Genomic DNA, 27,397 nt, shown 5'->3' with positions numbered 1-27,397 from the left:
TATGCCACCAGGGTTTCCATATATATAACATAAGTAATACTTCACCATATCCCCCATTTTGGTTATACTACAGGTAGGTTTACAAGTTCCTGTAAGAGGTTGGAGGTTACGAGTCCACCCAAAGGTGCCTTGGAAGAAAAGCCTGGCAGTCTACTTCCAAAGAGTCAGCTCTTGAAAACCGTGTGGAGCACAGTTCCACTCGGACACACATGGGGTCACCGCGAATTGGAGTTGGCTTGACGGCAGTGGGTTTTTTGTCTGAAGGTATGCAGAGGCTCTGACTTCCCCAGCACCTGTCTTCTTGTTCATTTTGCTCTGAGCCTTTCCTTTTATGGAGATCATTTTATCATGGAGTTGTAAACATGATGGCAGAAATTCTTGTCTTAGTGCTTTCATAACATAAACAGTTTATATTGAATTACAGAATATATTCACTGGGAAGTGAATTTAGCTGGGGGAAAAAAAAATCAACGTATTCTGGAATAAATTTGCCAGTCTGAATTTTTTCCACGGATTTGACCACACTTCCATCACAGCTGGTACATAGCTTGGTTCCTTCTGAGTCTTGGGAACACATCTTCTTGAACTGTACCCTGTTTGATGATAATGGGGCTACCTGAAGTTCAAGGTCCCCCAGTGCATACCCTTCAGGAGTCCAAACCAACCCCAGTGGTGAGGACAGTCTGCTCAGTGTCCTCAGAGGCTGTCACAAGTGCATCACAGCTGTCTTCTCTGGCAAGCTTCAAGCTGCACAGTGTACTCGGATTGGAATTCTTTTTTTTTTTTTTTTTTCCTTCCAGTTGGTTTGTAAATAGGATTGCACGAAAACCCATGCAAATCAATTCTCCAAATCAGGATTTGCTGAGCTAAAAAGACCATTAAATTTCATGGGCTGGCTTTCAGTCAGTGGGGGTGTGATAGCATAGCTCTGCATAACAGTTCTTTAAAAATGGCAAGCGAGCACATTGATGATTTGCATTCCGATGGAAATGTCGAAGCCTGTTTATCTTTATTAGTTGTCCTTGTCCACTTGTCCACTCATAGCCATAGTCCATTAGTAATTAGCTATGAATGGAAAATTTGGTATCAGAGCACCTCATTTAAGCTTCTGCTGCTGTTTCTTATACGCTCTTGGCATTGTTTTATCAGCTTGGAATGCATTAAAATCCAAACTGTATATGAGCTTCGTTAGTTTTCAGATGTCGTACCTTGCTGAAATTCTGAATTGAAATATGACTCTCAGGATGATGGAATAAATCGACAGATATGGTAACAAATGTTAAACATTTTTAAAACCCAAGAAAGACTTGTAACTTCCCTCTATCAAAGGGAACATACAAGAGAGTTTTGTTATCAAGACTCAGAGATCCCAGTAAAAGAGAATATGCTTAAAGAGAATATGAATACCCACTGTGCTTAATCATTTTTTAATCATTTTTATTGAGCTTTAAGTGAACGTTTACGCTTAATCATTTTTTAATAATTTTTATTGTGCTTTAAGTGAAAGTTTACAAATCAAGTCAATCGCTCACACAAAAACCCATATACACCTTACTACACACTCCCAATTACTCTCCCCCTAATGAGACAGCTTGCTCTCTCCCTCCACTTTCTCTTTTCCTGTCCATTTCGCCAGCTTCTAACCCCCTCCACCCTCTCATCTCTCCTCCAGGCAGGAGTTGGCAACATAGTCTCAAGTGTCCACCTGATCCAAGAAGCTCACTCCTCGCCAGCATCCCTCTCCAACCCATTGTCCAGTCCAATCCATGTCTGAAGAGTTGGCTTTGGGAATGGTTCCTGTCCTGGGCCAACAGAAGGTCTGGGGGCCATGAGCACCAGGATCCTTCTAGCCTCAGTCAGACCATTAAGTCTGGTCTTATGAGAATTTGGGGTCTGCATCCCACTGCTCTCCTGCTCCCTCAGGGGTTCTCTGTTGTGTTCCCTGTCAGGGCAGTCATTGGTTGTAGCCAGGCAACATCTAGTTCTTCTGGTCTCAGGATGATGTAGTCTCAGGTTCATGTGGCCCTTTCTGTCTCTTGGACTCATAATTGCCTTGTGTCCTTGGTGTTCTTCATTTTCCTTTGATCCAGGTGGGTTGAGACCAATTTTTTTTTTTTTTTTAAGATGGCTGCTTGCTGGCGTTTAAGAGACCAGAGTGGCAAAGTGGGACGCAGAATGTTTCCTTAATAGATTTTATTATGCCATTTGACTTAGATGTCCCCTGAAACCGTGGTCCCCAGACCCCTGCCCCTGCTACGCTGGCCTTCGAAGCATTCAGTTTATTCAGGAAACTTCTTTGTTTTTGGTTTAGTCCAATTGTGCTGACCTCCTCTGTATTGTGTGCTGTCTTTCCCTTCACCTAAAGTAGTTCTTATCTACTATCTAATTAGTGAATGCCCCTCTTCTGATCCCCCTCTCTCCCCCCTCTGGTAACCACAAAAGAATGTTTTCGTCTCAGTTTAAACTATTTCTCAAGTTCTTATAATAGTGGTCTTATACAATATTTGTCCTTTTGCAACTGACTAATTTCACTCAGCATAATGCCTTTCAGGTTCCTCCATGTTATGAAATGTTTCACAGATTCCTCGCTGTTCTTTATCGATGCGTAGTATTCCGTTGTTCTCACCTTTGTTTTAAAGTAATTGTTGACCATTTGATGTCATATAGGTGATTTTTTAATGTGAGCCAATCTGTTATTTAGCTACAAGGTGACCTCAAGGATTAGTTTTGTTTCAGAGTTTTGAAGAGTATCTCAGGGCAGTAGTCTCAGGGCCTCCTCTAGTCTCTACCAGTCCAGGAAAGATTTTCCTTTAGGTTTCTGTTGTTTGGTACATCTATCTTCACACCCCACCACCACCATCTCTACACACACCAGCCCAGAACTGCCAAACAGCACACACAAACACATGTATGCATCACGTACGCACACACGTGCACTTATCCAGCAATTTCACCTATATGAATCCTTCAGTGTTCATCTCAGTAAAACCTCCATCATGCTTGCTCTCTGCTTCTCCCAAGCATCCACTGTCCCCTCCTCAAAAAGAATAAAAAATTCTTCTCCTTTTGAATTCTATTTGTAGAACACACAATCCATTTACTCTTGAAGAAGAGCTATTTGTGTATACATTGTCCCTCCCCCCCCCAGCTAGAATGTAGTGACTGTATAGAGCACTAAGCACCCCATGTTTGTTTTGAAACCTTGTAATGCCTGCCTCCCATTGTTGGCCATTGTCATGTAGGCTGTCAATAAATTTTGGAAAATGGGCCAGTGAGAGAATGAAGGAAGTTGGAAAAAATTGAACTTCCACTGGTTTGGTGTCTGAAAACTGAGTTAATTACAGTTGTAGAACATTACTGTTATTATTTGCCATGGAATTGACTGTAATTCAGGTACAACAGAACAAAACGCTGCACAGTCCCTCACCATCCTCATGATTACCAGCATGCTTGAGTCCCTGTTGGCTTCCAATCTAGCAGACACATCTTCGAGGCACTATGTAGGGAGATGTTCTGTTGTGATCTGTAAGGTTTCTGTTGCATAATTTTTGGAAGTAGATTGCCAGCCCTTTCTTTCTTCCTAGTCTTAGTCTGGTAGCTGCACTGAAACCTGTCTACCATGGGTGACCCTGCTGTTATTTGAAATACCAGTGGCATGACTTTTGCATGTAAGTGTAGAATAAAAGTTGTACAAAGCTTCAAGTTAACGTCAGTATGTGAGCACAACTGTTGAACACCCTGTGGTAATGGACGAGTTATAAGTCATTCAATGTAAAGCGTATCTTTTGTCTTAAATGTAGCCTGTTGCATTTGTTGTCTTGACAGGACCAATTACAGAATATTATTTAGACTCAAAAGATTCCAAAGAAGGTATTTGGTTCAGCTCTTCTCTATATATCTAGGTGAACATCTGGCCCTTTGACTAATATTCTGTGAGAGATGTAGGCTTTTTAAACAGAGCATCAGTGTGCCTTGGCCACATAGAAGTTCCTTGATAATTGCTGAATAAAACTTCTGTGATAAAGTTCAAATAGAGGCTGTGAATGGTTTTTCCTGGGTGGTTAAAATTGTCAATAACTAAGGATTTAGCACAACATAAATTGTAGCACAATTAAATCACACCGATTTCCAACCTTGATCCTGGTCACATATATGAAAAGTAAAAATTTATCTTGTATTGTTTCTATTTGGAGCCTCAGTGGCCCAGTAGTTAAGAGCTGAACTGCTAACCAAAAGGTCAGTAGTTGAATCCGCCAGCCTTTCCTTGGATACCCTACGGGGCAGTTATGCTCTGTCCTGAAGGGTCGCTGTATGTCGAGTTTTATTTCTCTTGAACAGTGCAAAATGTGTACAGGTTTGTGAGCATGGGTACCCTTTCTTGGGTTAATTCCTTCCAATGTGATTATAGTGTAATTAAGTGACAGAAATGTTTACTTCCTAGTGGAACTAACCCAGAGTAACCCAGGCAGGGTAGGACAGCCGTTCATGCTAAAAGATAGTGGCTTGCTAGCGAGTTGGAAAATAGGCAAGACAGCACCATGTCCCTTGTGTAAGGATAGGACATAAAACTTCTGGGAGACTCAGACAACTCTGGTACTAAACTTGGTTAAATGCTCATAAAAAAGAAACCCTGGATAAATGTTTGCTGGAAACAGACTTGTCTTTTAAACTGAGGCAGCTAGAAAGCCCTGAACATTGTACCTTGACCTGGTGGTGTAAGGCCACGGGGCATTGTTTTGTTTAGCTGGTAAAGCTTGGCATCGCTGTAATGTTTCACCAGTTAAATGTTATCTGTGGGGAACCAATGGCATTGTGGGTGTGGAAGGAAGGAGGAGAGAGGGAGCGGGTCTGCCTTAGCTGGCTGTCTTGGGGTAAAGTACACTCTGGGCCTGGTTTCCCTCAGTTTAGAGTAATGTGCACGTATCAGAGGGAGAATTTGTTCCTCGCAGCTTTCTAGAAACTTTAGAGTGTTTACTTTTTCGCCTTTGCGATTTATTTCTGTACTTGAATATGTCTTGTGTATAGGTGTGTGGGAATGGGAGGAGGGGAACAGGGGACAGCTGTGGGGCCGAGGGCAGGAGGGCAAAAGAGGACCACTTCTCCTGAGTGACATAGTCCCATCCCTCCATGTCCCCCACGTCTGCACTTCACCCCACTCCTCCTACAACAGTGCCAGCAATGTCCCTGTTTATAGCCAGGCGTGGCACTGTCGCCAGAGGTACCAGATACAATTGCTAAATTACCTTTCACTTTATTTTTCCTATAACTAAAGAATATACACTGTGCAGAGCCAAGAAGTACACAAAAAGTTTGTCCACTTTCCTTCCTCCTTCCTCCCTCTGATCCCAACACCTTGAGGGAAACAGTATTTACAGACACCTGGAGCAGCTGGTGAACTCGAACTGCCAACCTTGTGGTTAGCAGGTGTAGCTCTTAACCGCTGTACCACCAGGGCACCAGTGGCTGCAATAATGGGCTCAAACATAACAACAATTGTGAGGATGGCACAGGACCAGGCAGTGTTTCATTCTTTTGTACACAGGGTCACTCTGAGTCAGATCTGACTTGACGGCACCTAACAACCTCATAATAACAGAAAATTTTAATATACATTTGTCAGTTTGGGAACCACATTAAGGATACAATTGGTTAGTCTGCTGAATTCTGTAAGGAGCTTGGCTGTTAACTGAAAGGTTGGCACATAGCAGAGAAATACCTGGTGATATGCTCCCATAAATATTTACAGCCTGGGAAACCCTGTGGGACAGCTCTGCTCTGTCACATGGGGTAGCTATGAGTCAAAAATCAACTGGATCAGCACGTAACAGTGATTGGATCCTGTAAGTGCCAAACCAAGCCCCACATAATGGGAACTGTGATAGGTCACGATGTGGGGCTCTGCTCAGAAGAACAGAGGGGGACATCCCAGGGACAGGCGTGGGCCAAACAAAAAACCAAGTCCCTTGTTGTTGAGTCGATTCCGACTCATAGCAGCCCTATAGAACAGAGCAGAACTGCCCCATAGGGTTTTCAAGGCTGAAATCTTTATGGAAGCACACTACCACATCTTTCTCCCTTGAAGCAGCTAATGGGTTTGAACCACTGACCTTTGGGTTAGCAGCCGAGCTGTAGGCAATAGGAGATCCCTGGACCACAGTGTATCTCCCCTACCACGTGCACCTTCTTGGCAGGAAAATAGTGGGGGTTGGTGGGGGGGGGACTAAAACCAAAAAATCTTCAGGAAATTTGTTTCTTTGTTTAGCTCCCACACCCTTATCTCCTGGCTGGAGCGTATTTCTGGCATAGAATATGATACAAGTACAGGGCATCAGAACCTTCCTCCGCACCCCTTTGCCCACCTCTAGGCACCAGGCTGGATGCATATATTCAGTCTTGGTTTCAAAGGGAAAAACAGAAAATAAATTCAGCTCTCTGTCTGGGAGTTCTTCACTTTTTTGCATATGAACATTCAATTGCTGCAGCACCATTTGTTGAAAGGACTCCACCTGATTTTAAACTTATACAGCTACAGGAATCAAGGGTTTGGGTTCTTTTTTGCTGTCCTTCTAATCTAGGTCAGTTACTGTAGCATGGGCCTGGTGCAGGACAGAGTGTGGGACGTCTCCTCCCTGTTGTTCCAGGACCCAAGAGTGACCTGGTGACATTGATCCTTTATCAGGAGGCTCTAGCGCTGTTCACAGTCATTATGCTTCCCTTTTATAAGCCACCACACACTTACAAAAGTCCCCTGCAAATGTTGCCCTCCAAGAGAGCTCTTTCCTGGGTTTTAAATGCCTAGGAAAGTCTACCTGGTTGCCGTATGTATGCTAAAAAGCTTCCCGGATGGAATTTTTCCTCAGGTAAAGCAGCTGCAGTTTTATTTGAACAGAAAGGGTTTTGAAACGTGCCTTTGGCAGGGCTCCTTGCAGATAGGAGTAGAAATGATTAACAGGGAAGTTATCGATTGTGGACTTCTGTTAACAGAGGATGTTATCTTTTTACATAGTAGGCGCCCAGGACATGTACCCTAGATATTCAGTTCTGTGGGGAGTCCTCCTTCCTTGTTCACCAAAAGGAGCAGGTGGAGAATACGTTGCAGGGTGACCTGTATTCTCAGTTACACACACTACTGGTGTGAAAGAGTCTTTTTTAGACTGGGTCCCAGCTTATTTCTTTGCAGTGCGTTGCAGAACCCCTACAAAGCCAGTCCTAAGGAAGCTTTGTGGTGTGAGTGAGCACGAGTACCCAGTACTTGAGTGACACTATGCTCAGCACCAACTCCAAATACAGAGTGTCAGCCACCTGTTTGAAACCTGGGGCTCCTCAGCATTTCCTGTTCCCACTGGTGCAGCAAAACTACCTGTCTCTCTGTGTGTGCAAGCAGATGGTGACCAAATTACCCCGCAACCCAGACGAGGTGTGGCTATTTCTGCACAAGACCCTAGTGCCCGCTGAAAGGAGAGTGGGTGAAGAGATAATTTTGGAGTGGTGATTTTTTTTTTTAATTCGCAAGCTTTTCTCCTTTTCCCCAAATTTGCAACTAGTGTGTTCTAATTTATTCAGTAAAGGATTTTGAACCCAATCAAAGACTCACAAGAAGTTGGCACAGAAACAACTCCAAGATAACATCTAGTTCAGTGGCTTCTGGACTTTTTTTTTTTTATTAAAGTAAGAAATGCATTTTTAAGTCATGACATATACATATGCATATATTTATACGGTTTCATGAAATAATACTACCCTTACAATATCACTCTGATAGTGCATGTTTTGTTTTCTTTTTTCTACTCTCTTTATTTTTCTTTCTCTTCTTTGTTATACTGTTCTCAACCCACTAAAATGACTTCACAACACACTGCTGAGTTGAGACCCACAGTTTGAAACACCAGTATAGCCCATGACTCCATTGTACAGAGTGGGGAAGTCGTTAATGCAAAGTTATAAAGATATTCAGCACCAGAGTCACGATCAGAATGCTGTTCAGTACCATATATGTGACGGAAGCTTGGATCATTCTTGGTACCCGAATGAGGAAGTCTTTGAAACCTATGTGTCTGTAGGAGTTGCATTATCTTCTGTTATTCCCCCATTTTTCTTTTCTCCCTTTCAGCCCTCGTCCCCCACCCCACACACACCCCAGTTCCTTCGTAGGCTTCTTTGCTTTCTTTTTGTTTCTTTTGTCTCCTACCTATGACTTCATAGCCTTTTGAAGACTTGCACAGAAACGGTTTATTTAAACTCAGCTGATGGCACTCAAGGCTAAAAAGATTGCTTAAATACAAAACCACCTATGAGAGCAAAGCACACAGCATCCTAGTATGGTTATTTTCTAGAACCTCAAACAAGAACTTGTTTCTACCTGTTTCATGCAGGATCATTGCCCTGGCTTTTCATTGTCTTCACCCTTGTTAGGCTCACAGTCTGTCAGTCCACGTTGGCAGCTGATGGGTTGGGCCTCCCACTTTGCTCCAGACTCACCTCTGTCTGAGACCCTCTTTTTTTTTTTTTTTTTTTTTAATTTTTATTGTGCTTTAAGTGAAAGTTTACAGATCAAGTCAGTCTCTCATACAAAAATTTATAAACCCCTTACTATATACTCCTAATTGCTCTCCCCCTAATGAGACAGCACACTCCTTTCCCTCCACTCTCTCTTTTAGTGTCTATTTGGCCAGCTTCTGACTCCCTTTACCCCCTCATCTCCCCTGCAGACAGGAGATGCCAACATAGTCCCATGTGTCTACTTGATCCAAGAAGCTCACTACTCACCAGTATCATTTTCTGTCTTGTAGTCCAGCCCAATCCCTGTCTGAAGAGTTGGCTTTGGGTATGGTTCCTGTCTTGGGCTAACAGAAGGTCTGGGGACTATGACCTCTGGGGCCCTCTAGTCTCAGTCAGACCATCAAGTCTGGTCTTTTTACGAGAATTTGGGGTCTGCATCCCACTGCCCTCCTGCTTCCTCAGGGGTTCTCTGTTGTGTTCCCTGTCAGGACAGTCATTGGTTGTAGCTGGGCACCATCTTGTTCTTCTGGTGAGACCCTCTTTTTGGTGGGAGTGAGGGGCTCAGGGCAATCGTGGAATTTAAGCACCCCTCCTTGGAGACTTAGAATCTTGTAGTATTAACCACTGCAGCATCACCAGTGTCACTGACAGCCTGAGGCATACGAACTCTCAAATGTATTCTAGATATTGTGTTCACTTCTTAGCAGTCTCCAGGCACTAAGGCAGCCTTGGGCTCCAGCAAAGGGCTTCTTTTTGTCTTTCTTCACGACTTACTCCTCTTGGCCTCCCCACCACTCGGAGGACTGTAGCAGATGGCTTATGCCAAAGATCTGGACGCCTCTGCTGAACAAACAACATCTTTGCTAAGTGCATTAAGAGAAAGACACACAGTAGGCCCCTCTTACAGGAACATGTAAACCTACCTGTGGTGTAACCAACATAGAAATATGGTGATGTACTGTATGTATCCTGAGTTTTTGATTACTTCTAGGCATGTGTGGAGACCTTTTGGGGGCCTACCGAGTAAACTTGTACTACCTTTCAGTTGAAAGTTCGTCACTTTTCTCCAGAACCACCACACTCAGCCAAGGTCATTTCATTACTTACAAGTAAATCAGTGGCAGAGAGAACCATTTATTACTTCCTTACATTGGTTCTGAAATCTTTCTCTACAGAAAAAAAGCCAACCAGGATGATAACTTGGAGGGAAGAGAATCCTTTTTTTCTGGGGGGAAAAAATGGCTACTTATTAATAAAATTTATAAGCATCATGCAGAAAATCAAGTCATTAATATGTAAATATACCGAGAAATCTTTGGTGAAAGGAAACCAAGTTTCTGATACTGCTTAGATGAGTCAGTAGGTGACGTGCTGGGAATGATCGATCATCCAGTTTTGGTGAGCACCCCAGGGTTTTCAGAATACAGGAGACCAGGAGGGATTAACATACACAGGTTGGCAAGATCAGGATCCTAAACCAGGTACCAGGATGAATGGAACAGATGATGGAATTGCTTAATAATAAGGTCAAGGCAAAGGCACCTGGTAGAGGAAGCTGGCTTACCAAAGGCACCTAGGAAAAACAGTGGAGCTTTAGTTTACCTCAATGGAAAATGAGTCCAAATGATGACGTTGTAAGAAATTACCACAAATTTAGCAGCTCAAAACAGCACACATTTATTATCTCACAGGTTCCGTGGGAGTCTGTGTGCAGTGTAGGTGGGTTCTGTGAGTTCTTGGGGGCTCACAAGGATAAAATCAAGGTGTGTGTTCTTATCTGGACCCTCTTCCAAGCTCATTCAGGTTGTTGGCAGAATCCAGGTCCTTGAGGTGGTAGGACCAAGGCTCGCAGCCCCTAGAGACTTCTCTCTGTAGATGGTCCATCATATAGTTGTTTGCTTCTTCAAGACCAGCAGGGAAGTGTCTCCTTAGGGAGGGTTCAGTCCCTCTGTCAAGGGATTTCACCTAAGTAAGTCAGGCACCTTAATTGCATCTGAAAAATCCCTTCACTTTTGCCGTATAACCTGATGATGGGGTTGATATCTATCGTTCATTTGGGTCAATTTGTATTAAGATATGTAATAAAACTGGATAAGCGTGTGTTGAGTAGAAGTGTTCAATTCTGAGTCTGCACTTGAGAAGGATGTTTGCAAACTGGAACGGATCAGAGGATGGGAAAGGCACTTGAAAAAGTCGTAATCACAGATGAGGATGCGTTGAACTGGGAATATTTATCTGGGAGAAGCTAAGGGAAAGTATCATCCAAAAAGAACATTGCCATCGAGTCGATTCCTACTCATAGCAACCCTACAGGATAGAGTAAAACTACTCCATAGGGTTGCCAAGGAACGACTGGTTAGCAGCCAAGCTCTTAACCACTGTGCCACCAAGGGACGATATGATAGTTGTCTTCAAATATTGGAAGGGCTGTTAACTGGGAAGAGGAATCTGACTTATTGATTCTTTGACAGGCAGAGGAGAGGCACAATGAGATTTTCACAGGAATTCATTGTGTCCTGGGGCACTTGCCTGCTGCATTCTTCCCGGCTGTACCAGTTCGGTCACGTGTCTAAAACCAGAGGAGTACAACCCAGCTCATAATCTTTAACAATCAGACGTAGTGTGGACAATCAGTAAATAGAGAATTAACCATGACAAAGGCACTTTTTTTATTGTGTCAAAATATAAATCACAAAACATTTGCAGTCTTAACCCTTTTTAAGTATACAATTCGGTGACGTTAGTTACATTCACCATGTTGTGCAACCATCACCACTATCCATTTTTCAAATGCTTTCCATCTTTCTCAACAGAAATTCAATACCCATTAAGTAATAACTGCCCATTTCTCCCTCCCTCCAGCCCCTGTTGTGGGCTTTCGACATCAGTTGATCCCGACTCATGGTGACCCCATATGTGTCAGAATAGAACTGTGCTCTATAGGGTTTTCAATGTCTGATTTTTTGGAAGTAGATCGCCAGGCCCTTCTTCCGAGACTCCTCTGGGTGAATGAATTCGGACTTCCAAGCATTCTATTAGCAACGAAGCATGTTAACCATTGGACTACTCAAGGATTCCACCAGAGCTAAAATCACTCTTAATAGTATTATAATACCCACCATTTGTTGAGTGTTATATACCAGGCCCAGTTCTAAGTAATTTTTATGAATTATCTAATTTCTACATTGCCTCACAATTTCCCTGCTACATAGATTTGTTTTGCGGTTGAGGAAAATGAAGTTCAGAGAGGCTGAGTAACTTGTTCCAGCTCGCACAGCTCGTCAGTATAGAGCTAGGCTTCCAGCCCAAAGTGTTCTTAAGTCCCCTGCACTTTTAAATTATATCTTAGAGCTTGTAATTAACCGATTTTAAGATTGTTTAAAAAAAAAAAAAAAAGTCTGTGGCAATCCAGAAATTGAGATTATTTTGCTCCCTTTGAAGAAAAAAGTGCATTGGAAAGAATGGGAAAAAAATGAAGCTGTGGCTTTTCTGTGAGCCAATCCTTTCCTGGCAGTGTCTTGGAATAAAACCAACCATAGTGGAATTTTTTTGTTTTTATATAAGCTGCCGGCTGACTATTTACTTTAGCGCTTTTATCTCTTTTCTCCCCCTTTTTGCCTTGTTACTTTTATGCGGTGGCTGCACAGGCTGCTCTGCCGCTCTCAGTCAGCCCAGTTTGTAGTGACCACCGCTGACCAGCAGGCATCACGCCCTCCCAGATGTGGGGCTGCTGGTCCTGGGGGTAGGAAGTGGGGGGCATTCCTGCTCCTCCAGCAGCTGGAGGCCATGCAGGGACCAACCAGCCCGGTGCAGCTGTGGACAGGGCTACAGCTGCCATGCCAAGTCGGAAAGATGTGTGAAATGTGTGATCCTTACGTTTGTTTTCGTGTTTTTTCTTTTTGTTTTCCCTTCAAAGCCTGAATCAATCTCACGTTCTCCCTCTCCCTCCTGTTCCCCCTCCCCGCCTTTATTCCTGACCAGGTCTTCTCCTTGCCCTTTCTCACTGGGGGCTTGCTTTCTTTGTTCACATCCTAATATTTCTCTTTTCTGCAGGCAGGAAATGAGAAACCCATTTTTTCAGGGCTATTCAGGAAGTCATCCAGTGTTATAATGGCCCATTATCTAATGGTCAGAGTTTACTCAGGGTTTTAGTACTTCCACTGCCCACTTGAAACAAGGAAAAATATTCTCCCCGCCCCCGTGAGTGTTCTCTGACCACAAACAGGGAATCACAGAGAGGAGAGAGTCTAACACACGTTCCCAGGGAGAGCTCAAACTGGCCAAGCTGTGTCCTGCTGGCCAACCCAGGTATTAATACTAAAACTATTTTTATGTTTATTTTAACAAGTTTCTTAATTTTTTTTTAAACTTGTGCTCCTAGCAAGTGCTTACAATCCCTTTATTTAACCCAGTGTGTCTTACAAAGTGCTTCAAACTCAGCAGTGGCACCTATGAAAAATCTGTATTCTGTACCAGAATCTTTGAGGGCGGGGCACAGGAATGTTCATTGTAACAATCTTATTCTCTGTACCCAAAAAAGCTATTGCTTTAAAAATGGCTTTCACCTGAAACATGTAAAACATGTAAAAGTATGCCACATGTGTTTATGGATGCCAGAGTTTTATGATTTTTAATAAGAGTGTCAATAACAAGATCAAACTCTGAAGAAGAAATAAGGAGAACTGGTATTGCTCACATGGTCTATGTGATGTTGAGACCAGCCGGAAACTTCTCAATTGGGTTCACTAGAGCACGAATAGCAATTCACCCAGATTGGACCTAGCCCTTGTAGTGACACTCTCATCCAGAATGTGGGAAGGACTGACCGTACGTCAAGGCTGACAGGAACCTGAGCAGGTGAGCCCATTCTCGGAGGTTCTAGAACTCAGCGTGGCACAGCCTTCCTGCCTTCCCGCCTTTCCTCCTTGTGCTGGAGGCCACAGAAAGGAAATGGTATTGATAACTTTGGATCCTCTTAATCTATTAATTGAATGAGGAAAAGAAAAGTATGTGTGTATGTATGTGTGTGTGCAGCTCACTGAGGTGAAATGAGTGGGTGAAATATATGAGTGAGGTGGCCTGACAGGAAAGGTAATGGATGGAAATGGTGAGCACCTTCCTCAAAAATATGCTCTTGCCCACACCGTTGGCATCTACCACAACTGCCCACATGCCCGTTCCTCTTCCAGTCTGGATATGCAGATGCTGCCTGCAGAAAAGAGAAATATTACAAGACCTGAAATGCCTCAGAAGGAAGGGGATGGCCTAGCTCCAAGGGCTTCGAGAAGAGAACACGTTTTCAGACGTTTCACTCCATTTCCACCTGTCCCTGCCTTTAAAGTAGGACCAGGGGAGGTATGGCATGTAGGCAGGCACCCAAGCGCCGCTTGAGGGAGGGCGCCGATGAGCAGTTCCTGTTGGCCATGGCAGTTTCCATCGCCAGCTGTGAGAGATCATTCAGAAGTTTAAAACTAGTTGCCATAGATGCTACTTTCCATAGAGAGGCCCCTGCAGAGAAGGTCTCCTTTTGTACACAGGACTCCTTTCTGAGTCATTCTGTAAAACAGATGCAGAGAGGTTTTGTTGTTGTTGTTGTTGTTGTTTAATAGTTTTTATTGTGCTTTAAGTGAAAGTTTACAAATCAAGTCAGTCTCTCACACAAAAACCCATATATACCTTGCTACACACTCCCAGTTACTCTTTCCCCAATGAGACAGCCCGCTCTCTCCCTCCACTCTCTCTTTTCCTGTCCTTTTCGCCAGCTTCTAACCCCCTCCATCCTCTCATCTCCCCTCCAGGCAGGAGATGCCAACATAGTCTCAAGTGTCCACCTGATCCAAAAAGCTCACTGCTCACCAGCATCCCTCTCCAGCCCATTGTGCAATCCAATCCATGTCTGAAGAGTTGGCTTCGGGAATGGTTCCTGTCCTGGGCCAACAGAAGGTCTGGGGGCCATGAGCACCAGGATCCTTCTAGTCTCAGTCAGACCATTAAGTCTGGTCTTATGAGAATTTAGGGTCTGCATCCCACTGCTCTCCTGCTCCCTCAGGGGTTCTCTGTTGTGTTCCCTGTCAGGGCAGTCATTGGTTGTAGCCAGGCACCATCTAGTTCTTCTGGTCTCAGGATGATGTAGTCTCTGGTTCATGTGGCTCGCTCTGTCTCTTGGGCTCATACTCACCCTGTGTCCTTGGTGTTCTTCATTTTCCTTTGATCCAGGTGGGTTGAGACCAATTGATGCATCTTAGATGGCTGCTTGCTAGCGTTTAAGACCCCAAACGCCACTTTTCAAAGTGGGATGCAGCATGCTTTGTTAATAGATTTTATTATGCCAATTGACTTAGATGTCCCCTGAAACCATGGTCCCCAGACCCCTTCCCCTGCTACGCTGGCCTTCGAAGCATTCAGTTTATTCAGGAAACTTCTTTGCTTTTGGTTTAGTCCAATTGTCCAGACCTCCCCTGTACTGTGTGCCATCTTTCCCTTCATCTAAAGTAGTTCTTATCTCCTATCTAATTAGTGAATACCCCTCTCCCACTCTCCCTCCCTCCCCCCTCTCGTAACCACAAAAGAATGTTTTCTTCTCAGTTTAAACTACTTGCAGAGAGTTTTAATAGGATTTCTTTCTAAAGCAGAGCATGGGTAGGTCCAGTGCCTTCGATGGAAACTGAAGTTTGCAATTCTGTTTCTCACTTTGTGTATCTGTGTCTTCATAAAGCCCTGGTCACACTTCGGGTTCTGCAAATTATATAGGGTAATTTCGGAGTAATTCTAAAGTCAAATGCCGGGCATCTGCACTTGCAAATTAAACGCCTGGCACAAGATTTTGTTCAAGGAATAGTTCATTACAGTACAAATTATAGGGGAGCACCTATGGACATGCGACCTTTCCAGACTTTCCCTGTGATTACCAAAAGAACACGTCATCCTGGCCTCCCAGCTATGATGAAAGCCTCCTTCATTCTGCTAATGGAGAGTTTAGCCATGTTATCAACTCCATTTCTTTAATGCTGACACTGTTTTCTTTTTGGAATGAAAGGCCCTTGCAGATTAAACGAAAATGTTATACATCTCACTCCCTGTCTTTGAATATGAAAACATCAAGCTCTGGAAACTGGCCAACTTGCCTGCTTGCATTCCCCCATTCCTTCTGTCTTTCCTTCCTCTTCCACTCCCTCCCTCCGTTTCTCTTCTTTCTCCATTTATTTATTTGGCTGCATTTTAATAACGTGATAGAAAAATACCTCCTCCTTATAAAAGTTGAACTGCTGCAGAAAGCAAAAGCGAGGCTTTCAGCCACCCCCAAGTCCCAGTTCCACAGAGTTATCCACTGTCAAGAGTTTGGGAGGTAACCTTGCAGAACATTTTCCGTATATTTTACATACAAACATGTACCAGTAAAAGTAGATAGTTTGGGTTTCGTTTACATTTTTTATACAAATGAGTTCATTTAATACATATTGTTTCGCAACTTGTTTTTTTTTTTTCTTTGAATTTATGTTCACCTTACTTGGGATCTTTCCAAATGGCGGTATGGATGAATTAGCCTTATTTTTGTAACTCTTGCCTTTTGCTCCTGTAGCCTGCAGTATTGATGGGTACTTAAGATTGTTTTGGATTTTTTTTTTTTTTTTTTAACGAGTACATTGAGTGCTGCAGTGAACTTCCTTCTATATACTTCCTTGTACACACTTGGAAGGGTTTGTCCAGAGAAGACCCGGAACTGGTGGTATCAGTTAAGTAATATTTTCATTAATTTTTTTTAAATTTTTCAATAATATGCCAAAGTTGTATTATCCCCCAATACTATCCAGAGCCCCAGATTATCAAGGTGTTTTTCCTTTCCCCATCTCTCCTTCCATTTCAGTTTCAACAATCCATACCTCATTATGCATCTCTAAAAAATACGGGTTTTCTTCACCTCACCACGATACCACTAGCACCCCTAAAAATTTAACCCCAAATCTTCTGTCATCTAATAACCAGTTCTACTGAAATTTCTCCAATTATCTCAAAAATGTTTTTGCTTTGTTTGAATCATGATCCAGATAATTAGGGCCACACCTTACCTTTCATTTGTTTTCAAGCAGCCACTTCAGAGAGTGTGTTTGTGTGTGTAAGTGTAATTGACATATATGCTGTGAAATATCCCACATTTTGGATTTGATTATCACGTTGTCCTTTAACTTATTAAGCTATCTTTACTGTTTCCTGTCAACTAGAAGGAAACCCTGGTGGCACAGTGTTTAAGAGCTATGGCCGCAGACCAAAAGGTCAGCAGTTCAAATCCACCAGGCCGTCCTTGGAAACCATACGGGCAGTTCTACTCTGTCCTGTAGGATCGCTATAAGTCAGAATCGACACATTGGCAATGGGTTTGGTTTTTGGGGTCAGCTGGAAGTTCCTCAAAGGCTTGATTCTATTCAAATTCGACTTTCTTAGCCTAGCTTTTTCCTAGGTGGTAGGTTCCCTTTGCTTCATATTGCATCACATCGGGGCTTGTATGTGCGTTTTTAATTTTGATAATGTCTTGTTTCTTTGTCCTTTTAAGACTTCAGATTAGAGAATTTGTTAGGGATTAAGATTCAGAAAATAATCAGTATGTGTTTATTAAATGTAAATAAGCAAAATGTAATTTTAAAAAGCAGAATATAAGGATATAAAATAAAAATACCAACCCAAGCAATAAAGAATAGAAAAGTACGCCTTAGATTTGGAGGAAAGGTAAAACATAACATAAAAACATTTAAAAGAGTGTTGTAAAAATGGCCTGGGAGCGGCGTCTGACCTCCTCTAACGTCACATGGGGAAAGGAGAATCTAGATCAACAGCCCAAGGCTGATTTCTGTGATGCAAAAGTCAGCCATGTCTCTTCTCTCTGCCACCTTTACGAACTCTGACACCAACCATCCCTTCCACAGCACTTTCTCCTTCTCTGTTGGGCTCAACAATTCATTGCATTGGCCATACAGAACTCACAGACAATACCCACAATTATGAGATTTATTAGGGAAGTAACAGGTTACAATTCATGTTCAGGAATGCTCAGGGTACAGTTCTTCCATCAGGACAGCCTCTTCTCACCTGTGGCTGCAGGCAGGCCTTCTGGCCCCCTCAGCCTCTGCCCTGCTTGACACATTTTACAAAGCTCTTTTAGCTTTACCAGTAAGTGCCAGCAAGCTTTCTGCCCCAGGGCACTTAGCTTTCTCCCTCTGTGAGCTAGGAAGCCCACTGGACCACTTCCTGCCAGTCCCTCCTGCCACGTTTCTCTCCTAACGCTTCTCACTGTCTTCACTGTTACACCTCTCTCTCTCTCTCCCTCTTTTTCTCTCTTGGTCTCAGCACAGGCATCTTGGGTCCAAAGGACATGTTCCGCTCTTGGCCCTTCTTCCTTGGTAGTGGTGAGATCCTCTCTTTGCTCTGGAATTGGCTTTATTTTTAAGCCTAGCAGGATGGTCAAACCGACCAACCTTAGTTACCTTATCTGCACAGTCCCACCCAGTGGGAGTTACAAGACCATGGCAAGAAAGGACAGACAAAAGCGATCCATTTCACTGCAATTGTCAAGCATATGATTTACTAAAACTACCAATCTTACAACCTAAAAGGTTCACCTAGTTTTTGGAAACTGCACATGTTAAGCATTGATGGGCTGTCACAGCTTAACCCAGACATACAGCCTGAGGCGCCAAGGCATAACATGCAATATGTGTTCAGAGAGTATTCAGTAACTTTTTAAAATTATTTGTACATATCTTTTTTGTGTCTTTCACTTAAAAATGACCAGCCTGGCTGAAAGGAATGAAGGTTATAAAAGGCAAAATTTTATTTGCAGGCAGCAGTAACTTTTATGTCATTAAACATATATGTATGAAATATAATAGGTTACATTTTAAGTACCTTCATAATATCATGTTATTAAAGTACCCTCATCTTTGCAAATTGGAGCCTTTTGAATGAAGAGGATTGGCATGATCTGGGTGAGAACTATCATGATGGAACGTGATAAATGAGTCTTTCACTCGTATCTGTTATGGGATAAAAAGTGGTAAAAGCTGCCGTCGTGAAAAGTTGTAGTGATAATAAACAAACTGGTACCAGCCAGAGAAGGAGAGATAACGTAATGGTGGGGAGAGGCCCGTGCTCCTATGCCAATCTTCTGGCCTCCCTCTGACACATACTCTCTGGCTATGTGTCTACTAGAGCCCCTCCCCTACTGGGCCAAGGAGATTAGAAGGATTCCAGCCTCAAAGGCTAATGCTATTCCATCATTTGGTAATACAAACTCTTAGTATGTTCTCAAATCTGGCTATGCATTGGTCATGAGAAGTCCAGGTCTATGAGAAGTCCAGGAGTCCATGAGAAGTATGTAAAAAGTAGGGCAGTGTCCACCTCTTAGGCAAGGTACATTATCTTTCTGAAGAGCTGCATGCAGGGGTTGAATCTCACGCATGGAGAACTTCAAAGCAGAAGGGACCTAGTACAGCATCTGATCCAAACCCTAACACAGTATGCACATACTTGAAGTTTGGTGAAACAATACATACCCCAACTAAGCCCTACTGATGATTAATCCACTCTAACATTTCCTAGTCCATTGCATTCCATCCCATGCCATTTCCTTAAAGAAAATTCCAGATGTAGTCCATTAAATTGATTTTACAACCTTTTAATCAATAAAACCCATTGCCAAGGAGTCAATTCCAACACATAGCAACCCAATAGGACAGAGTAGAAGTGCCCCATAGAGTTTCCAAGGAACCCCTGGTGGATTTGAACTGCCAGCCTTTTGGTTAGCAGCCATAGCACTTAACCACTACTTCACCAGGGTTTCCAGATTGGCAGAGAACTACCCAATATAAGCTCCCCTGCTCTCTCCCTCAACCTTCAATTCTGCTAAGAACCGATTAGGGGAGAGGAACGGGACTTGTAAACAATATTGTGAGTGAAATTTTGTAAACTGTCTTTCCCTTCCCTTTGAGCTTGGCCTGATCAGTCAATTAGAGGCTGAGTCCTACATATTTATTTGAGGAGCTCAGGAAATGCTCTGGAGGGTCAGATGGGATGGCTGTCTGTCAGGTCGAGCATTGGCCTTAGTTACTGTGCCTTGATTGGCATCAGAACTGTTAGTGCCATCCTTGCTAAATGATGTTAATGCTGTTCCATTCTTTGATAATACAAGCTCCTAGTATGTTCTCAAATCTGGCCATGACAAGTCCAGGTCCCTGAGAAGTCCAAGAGTCCATGAGAAGTATATAAAAACTAGGGCGGTGCCCTGCAGTTAAGTGTGCTATATCCAGGTGCCGGTTTCCTTCTTATTTCATAACACAGGACACCTGCAAACCAAGGCTAGGCCTCGAGCCCATCACTCTTCAATTTTAACCACTCACCCACACCCACAAATGCAGTGAATTAAATGATTCTGTTTTATATTCCCTAGAACTAAGTTTCCTATACTTACAGAATACATTCTATATATTTTATAATATACATATGTATATGTGTGCATATATATATCTCCACAGACACATTTAGATGTAGTTTTTTATATATTACAGAAGAGTTGTTTTTTAAAAAAGCGCAGGCTCAAGCATAACAAGGGTTGTGAGGATGGCACAGGACCGGGCAGCATTTCATTCTGTTGTACATACAGTCGCTATTAGTTGGAAGCCGCGCAACGGCACCTAATAACAATTTTATATCACACCACAATATCTTTATGGTACAAGTTTATGTATCTTTTCCATCAGTTCAAAACAAGGTCGTAGTATCAAATGTTACAGAGTGCAGTGACAAGCAGATGAACATCATTCTGTCCTGGCTAATTACACCTCTGCGCCCTGTGGCGTCAGCCACTCTGGGTGGGGCTGCCTGGTGGGGCCTGACCAGCATATCTCCTGCAATTTGTAGATAGTAAATGTGGTTTTGATGATGTTGCTAAAAACCCATCAATTTAGAGATTAACCTAAACCTAGTGCCATTGAGTCGTTAGTAGGAATTTGGAGTGCATTTATCTTAGGTTTCAAACTGGTGGTTTGAAAAAAACAGAAATCTATTGTCTCACAGTTCTGGAGGCTGGGAGTTTAGATTAGGGTGTCAGCCATGTTGATTCCTTCAGAGGCTTCCACTGAGAATCTGTCCCCCGTCTCTCTGCCAGCTTTTGGTAGCTCCAACCGTTTTGGGCTTGCAGCCCAGCTGCAGCATCACATGGCATTCTTTGTCTCCCTGTCTCTTCTCCACTTTGATGAGGACACCAGTTATATACGATTAAGGCCCATCCTACTCCAGTCTGACCTCATGTTAAACTAACAGATAACCCAGTGCCTTCGAGTCGATTCCGACTCATAGCGACCCTATAGGACAGAGTAGAACTGCCCCATAGAGTTTCCAAGGAGCGCCTGGTGGATTCAAACTGCCGACCCTTTCTTTAGCAGCTGTAGCACTTAACCACTACGCCACCAGGGTTTCCAAACTAACAGATAGTGTCTTCAAAGACCCTATTTCCAAACAGGGTCACAGTCACAGGTAAAGCAGTTAGCCAGGACTTCAGCATAACTTTTTTTTTAGGTTGGCGGCGGGGGGATCCAATTCAATCCATACCATGTGTCTCCTCTGTTCTACTTTTCCTATTCCTTTCATAATATTCCATAATTTTCTATTTGGGAAACAGTAAACATTAATTTGTATTCTTCTCTGTGAACAATAAACAGTGAAGTGATTTTGAGGCTAAAATTACCTTTATACCTGTCTCAGTTCTGATGGAAAATTTCTGCTGGAGGCTGGTGTGGTTTTAAAACATATATATATATAATATATGAATTTTTTTAATTTAGGGTTATGGAGAAGTTTGTATCTGTTACACAAGGACTAAGTTCTATAAATTTCTCTCAGGCAATATAGTTTAATGCTTCATGTTTGAATTCAGCCTGTGCTTGGCCAGCAGAATGGAGTTTTCTCAGTCATGTTGTAACGGTTACTGGTAGCTCAGGGAGTTGCTTGAGGAAGCATGGGAGTGCGGAGGTGCAGACGGACACTAAGCAGTTGGCTTCATAAAACATAAGTGATATTGCAGATGATGGCAAAACCAGACGTGGGAAGGGAAGTGCCTCAACCAAGAACGGACAGCGCAGCCAACGTAAGTGTGTGTAACATATAAAAAATGAAACATATTGTACAAAACTGCCTGTTGACTCTTGTTGAAATTTAAGTTTTCTGCATTACAAAGGAAAAGTTGTTCTCCAAAAGGGGAGGGCAGCATGACAGGATGACATCTGGTGATAACATTTATTCAATTTGAAAATTATTCTGTGGATACAAGTTTCCATTGACTGCTGCAGACAAAAATGAATTGGCTCAGTCCAGCAGCCTGCTTCATGTTCTCGGGAGAGAACTCTCAGTCATCAATCCTGAGAGGCAGCTGCCTTGTACAGGTGCCAGGATAGTGAGGTCTGGACTGTGTTCTTCCTGAGTCGTGGCTGCATAGCAGTGGGCCCTCGTAGGCTTGAACCCTCCTACTGTTGAGACCATCATTTGGGGACAAAGTTTTAAAGGATGTAGTATTTGGGAAGTCCATAGGCTAGTATTTGGAGAATCTTTAACTTTGGAGATCACAGGTTATATAGCATGAAAGAGTGAAAATATCTAGGTTACAGTGTTCTATTAACGTACATGTTGTTGTTAGGTGCCGTCGAGTCGATTCTGACTCATAGCAACCCTATGCACAATAGAACGAAACACTGCCTGGTCCTGCACCATCCTTACAGTCGTTGTTACGCTTGATGCCATTGTTGCAGCCACTGCGTCAATCCATCTCGTTGAGGGTCTTCCTCTTTTCCGCCGTCCCTGTACTTTACCAAGCATGATGTCCTTCTCCAGGGATGGATCCCTCCTGACAACATGTCCAAAGTATGTAAGACACATAATGAAAAGAAAAAGAGGAATTTGCTGCAGAGCACTTTAACCATTTCCTTTCTGGTTTTGTCTTCCATGTATGATAGGTATCTGATACTTTGTATTGACGTGGGCATCTGAGATCCATTTTGGAGAGAAGCCAAGTAAAAGAAATATAGTGCTGCAAGCATATCAGAGCCCTGGTAGTGCAGTGGTTAAGAGCTACGGCTGCTAACCAAAAGGCTGGTGCATCTTAATTGCTATGGGATTATATTGTCATTTGTGTTTATTTTGTGGACCCTAGACAGAATCCTGCCCTTTGGAAGATGAAGCAGGTATCTTTGAAAAATCAGAGAGACCCAAATTAATTTCTCAGGAGCATGTTGGACCATTCAGACCATGCGCGTAGTCATGCAAATTCATTGTCAATTAACTTCAGTCAAGCAAAAGAAAAAGCGTTTGTAGGAGAGGATACTTAGGAGGCATCCAGACATGGAGCGCTGCTTTGAAGGCTTTGAGAAGGAGCTCTGTTAGTTTCTTCTTAATTAGTTTCCCTTTCCTCATATTAAGGCTCAGGTTCCCACTCATATTGAATTGTGCTTTGCCTCTTTTCCAGTTGAAATATCTTTCAAGTTTGGACCAACACACACAGTTGTTAGATGCCGTCGAATAGAGTCCAACTCATGGAGACCTTATGTACGATGGTACAAAAAGATGTCTGGTCCTGTGTCATCCTCGTGATTGCCAGCATGTTTGAGTCCATCGTTCAACTACTCTGCCAGTGCTTATCACCAAGTGTCTCCTTCACCCTCACTGGCCCTCTACTTCACCTAACACGATATCTTCCTCTAGCAATGGATCATTCCTGATGACATGTCCGAAGCAAGAAAGTCAGACAGTATTCCGTTGTGATCCATAAGGTTTTCACTGGCTAATTTTCAAAGCAAATCGCCAGTCCTCTTTTTCTAGTCTGTTTTAGTCTGGAAGAAGTGATGCTTATCCACCATGGGTAGATCTGCTGGTATTTCAACATCATAGCAACACATAAGCCACTACAGTATGGCAAACTAACAGATGGCTGGTGGATAATATTAGCAATATATATATTAGCAATTCTTTATTTTCCATCAGATAGTAAGTTCCTTGAGGAGCAGGAACTTGCTCTTCTTATTCCTTCTTCCTTTGCAACTCTCCTCCATGCCCAAGCTCCTGGGTGAAATCTTTGAGAAATGACCAAGTTCACCAACCATATACTTGGGACATGTTGGGGGAATGAATAAGTGAACTCGATAAGTTAGAATCATCTTCAGCTAAAAAGGGACATCCAGAGTGAACTCAAGTTGACCTTTTGTGCTTTGGTGAATAGACACAAATGCATCCGCTGTATGCCTCCCCCTCCCTGAAAACATTCAGCCCTGAGGCTTCATTCACACTTAATAACTGATAAGGGAAGAATTTAAGGAAGATTTGGTTGAATAGATGTCCCAGGGAAGGATGGAAACTGTATTTTAAAAATAAAGTTTGTGTTTTATTTATGATTCAATAAAAACTATAGAATGGCTTTTTTAGAAGTCAGCTGTAGATGTTGAATGAATTGTGGATTCCTGGGTAACTACAGAGCCAAAAAAAGGCTTGAGCAAGGAATCTTGCTTAGTCCTCTCAGCTGGCCCTTCCTGAACCCTGCTCCCTACCGACTTCTTGGATGCGCCTTTTCTTTCTCTGCCTGAAATTACTAACGTTCTCGTTGTCTCAACGAACGCAGGACAGATTTCCTGACAGAGGAGCACTTTAGCCAAGGAACCCATATAAAAAAATTCACTGGGGTTCTTCAAATACACCCTGCAAACTCTGCGCCCAGCGTTTCTGCCCAGCACTAGAAAGCAGGCCCAGACCACTTCAGGTGTCAAGTGCTTGTGGTGCAAAACTAAATGAGGGAGGATTGGAGCCTCAGGGCTGTCCTTTCAACTCCACAGAGGACAGGAAGGCCAGCAGCAACTATGAAATCGGTCCCCCAGGTGCTGGACCCACAGATATTACTAGCACCAGCAAAGTCTTTTCTTTTGTTTTTCTTTCTTGGAATAAAAGAGAAAAAGGATTCATCTTTTAAAGAAAGGAAAGACACGGATGAGGTAGATAGATTGCCCATCAAGCCAATGAGCTTATGCTCCAGGGCCTCTCTATCCAAGGCCGTGTAGTTCATTGTATAGTCATAATTCTGTACACAACAAAATGAAACACTCTGCCTGCTGCATGATACACTGTTGTGATCCACACGGTTTTCACTGACTTCTTTTCAAAAGTAGATCACTAGGCCTTCCTTCTTAGTCCTTCTTAGTCTGGAAGCTCATATACTCATTTATTCAGTGAGTATCTATCAAGTATGCATGGATTGTTGGGCACATGCTAGCCTCTGATCACACGGACATGAAGTAAGCACAGCCCTGTCTTGTCATTGGTACAGTCCTGCTGGGTAGATCCAGTCAGTAGTGCCTAGTCTATTGGATTCACCTCTTGACACCACAGAAAGACCTGTTCTTAGCACTCTTGTTTGTTGGTGACTTTGAACTTTACCTTTTGGACTCTATTTCCTCATATGTGAAATGCAAATGACAATAGATGCTATTGGCTCGGGTCCTTAGCCAATTCTGTAACGAATAACTTATCTTCATTACTCTCTGTCCCCAACATTCCTGTACTCTCACCCTTCCCAGCTCTGTGCTTCCACATAAATGGGATCATACAGTATTCGTCCCTGTGTGTCTGACTTATTTCACTCCACATAATGTTTTCAAGGTTCACCCATGTTGTAGCATGTATGAGAATTTCATTTCTCTATATGGCTGAATCACAGCCCATTGTGTGTATATACCACATATTCTTTATCTATTCATTTGGTGATGGACACTTGAGTGGTTTCCACCTTTTGGCTACTGTGAATAATGCTGCAATGAATATAGATGAACCTGAATCTATTTGAGTCTGTATGTCTCTTGGATTCTCAAACTTTAAAAAAAATATGTTCTATTATTTTTACTGTGTAGGAAATCATAGATGTTTTGTCATAGGAAATTTTAAAATAATTAAAAATATAAAGATTCACCTAAAGCACAGTAAATAAATTTAAAAATATATAAATAAAAATGTAAAATTTTCAATTCATATCTTTCAGCGATAACTAGTGCTATTACATGTATACGTGATTAGTATTTCTTTCAGTGCAGACACCAGAGTTGTCCTTTGTCTTAAGGTATAATTGCTAAAAAAGAAAGAAAGAAAGAACCCCTTATTCCATCAGATTCCATTTAGTTGCAGACCGTGAATGAAGACAGATAAAAAATGAGGATGTTGGTAGCCTTATTAGAAACTGAAAGTTCATCGATTTTTCAACATCAAAATAGCTTACATTTCTGTAACTAGCTGATTTACGGCGTTCACAGCCAGGAGCAGCCAGGATCAGGGAAAGGGGAACACTCACACTGTTCTAATGAAAGTGGAAATGGATGTGTCTTCTGTGTGCTAATTTGGCAACATGTTTCTAAAGACCCAAAAACACACAACCAGGGACTAATTAAATATATAATGGTAACGCCATCCAATAAAATACTCTCAGCCTATAAAAAGTATTTTGTAGATAAATATTTACTGAAATGAAAAACTTTACAGTATGTTGTTAAATGCAAAAAGACAATTTTCGGAAGTTATGCATAGCAAAATCCCATTTCTTGAGGAATCTAGAATTTTTTTTAATAATTGATTTTATTTTTTATTGTTGTTGAGAAAATACACAGCAGGACATACACCAGTTCAACAATTTCTGCCTGTACAAGTCGGTGACATTGATTACATTCTTTACATTGTGCAATCATCCTCATCCTCCTTTTCCAAATTGTTCCTCCCTCATTAACATAAACTCACTGCCCCCTAAGTTTCTTATCTAAACTTTCGAGTTGTTGTTGTCGGTTCGATCCCATATAGATAGTTCTTGAAAGACCACAATACTCAAGGCAGACATTCTTTACCAGTTAAGCTAAACCCTTGTTTGGTTTAAAGAAGACTTCTGGGGATATTCTTGGTTCAAGTTTTAGAGAATCTCTCAGGGCAATAGTTTCAGAGGGTTCCTCCAGCCACCATGGCTCCAGAAAGACTAGATTCCATGAGAATTTGAACTTCTGTATTTTCTCCCTTTTGATAAGGATTCTTCTATAGAATCTTTGATAAAAACATTTAACAGTGGTAGCCAGGCAATTTTTAAAAGTTATATATTGCAAAATCCCAATTGGTAAATAAATACGCCTGGGGCCAGATTAAGACATGTGAGGGCCCTAAGCATTGATAATCTGTGGTGCCCCCTCCCCCACTTACTCACACATTTGAACAGAATATATGAATTGTATATATACGTGTATGTGTGTGTGTGTCTTAGCTATCCATGATGTAACTTCTTTTTAAATGAGACTATAATATTAGCAGCTGAACACAATAGTGGCATATGCATCTATCGGTCTTTGCTTGGGACAGTTGGCACCTCTATTTTGTTGATGGCCTGAGCATGTGCTTACCTTGTTTATTGGGTAATCCATCCCTGATTATACCTACCCACCATGTGTGAGTAGAAATAATTCTGAAAATATAAACACCAAATGACTGTTGTTGGTTATTTTGTACATTTTTTTCTGTTTGCAATCCTAATTTTGCTCCAAAGAACAAGTTCCTCCAGCAATATAAAAATCAAATAATCAAATTATCTTCTAATAAAAAAGAAAGTGAGAACCAGCAAACCTGGCCCTTCAACCTGTTGTCCGTCCTTTTGTAGTCTGAAGCTTTAGTGTTCTCACTTGTCAAAAAGGTTAAACAAGGTAGTTGAAGCACTATGTGAGCAAGTAAACCATGAGAGGTGTTCAAGTGTTGTCTGAGGGCCATTTTGCTAGGTGATTTGATTCCTGCCTCCCAAAGTCTTCTGATTTCGAGGCCGTTGTTGTTGTCGTTGATTCGACTCCAACTTACAGCAACC

The 27,397-nt window shown here is 42.3% G+C and overlaps 1 protein-coding gene across 5 annotated transcripts in view; it reads left to right on the top strand.

Moving 5' to 3' along the window:
- The window catches only part of EGFR (epidermal growth factor receptor), a 225,495-nt gene that overhangs the window by 62,267 nt on the left and 135,831 nt on the right, over positions 1-27,397 (top strand). The window contains exon 1 of one of the 5 annotated variants that reach the window (XM_049893451.1): positions 21,609-21,631. The exons of the other annotated variants lie outside the window; for them this stretch is intronic. The gene's annotated coding sequence lies outside the window, so the exon portion shown is untranslated. Of the gene's footprint in view, positions 1-21,608; positions 21,632-27,397 lie in introns of those variants that run through there. 5 annotated transcript variants of the gene reach the window in all.

This window comes from Elephas maximus, chromosome 8 (genome assembly GCF_024166365.1).
Source record: "Elephas maximus indicus isolate mEleMax1 chromosome 8, mEleMax1 primary haplotype, whole genome shotgun sequence".
NCBI lineage: Eukaryota > Metazoa > Chordata > Mammalia > Proboscidea > Elephantidae > Elephas > Elephas maximus.
Note: the sequence above shows the minus strand (reverse complement) of the source record. Positions and strands in the feature narration are given on the sequence as shown.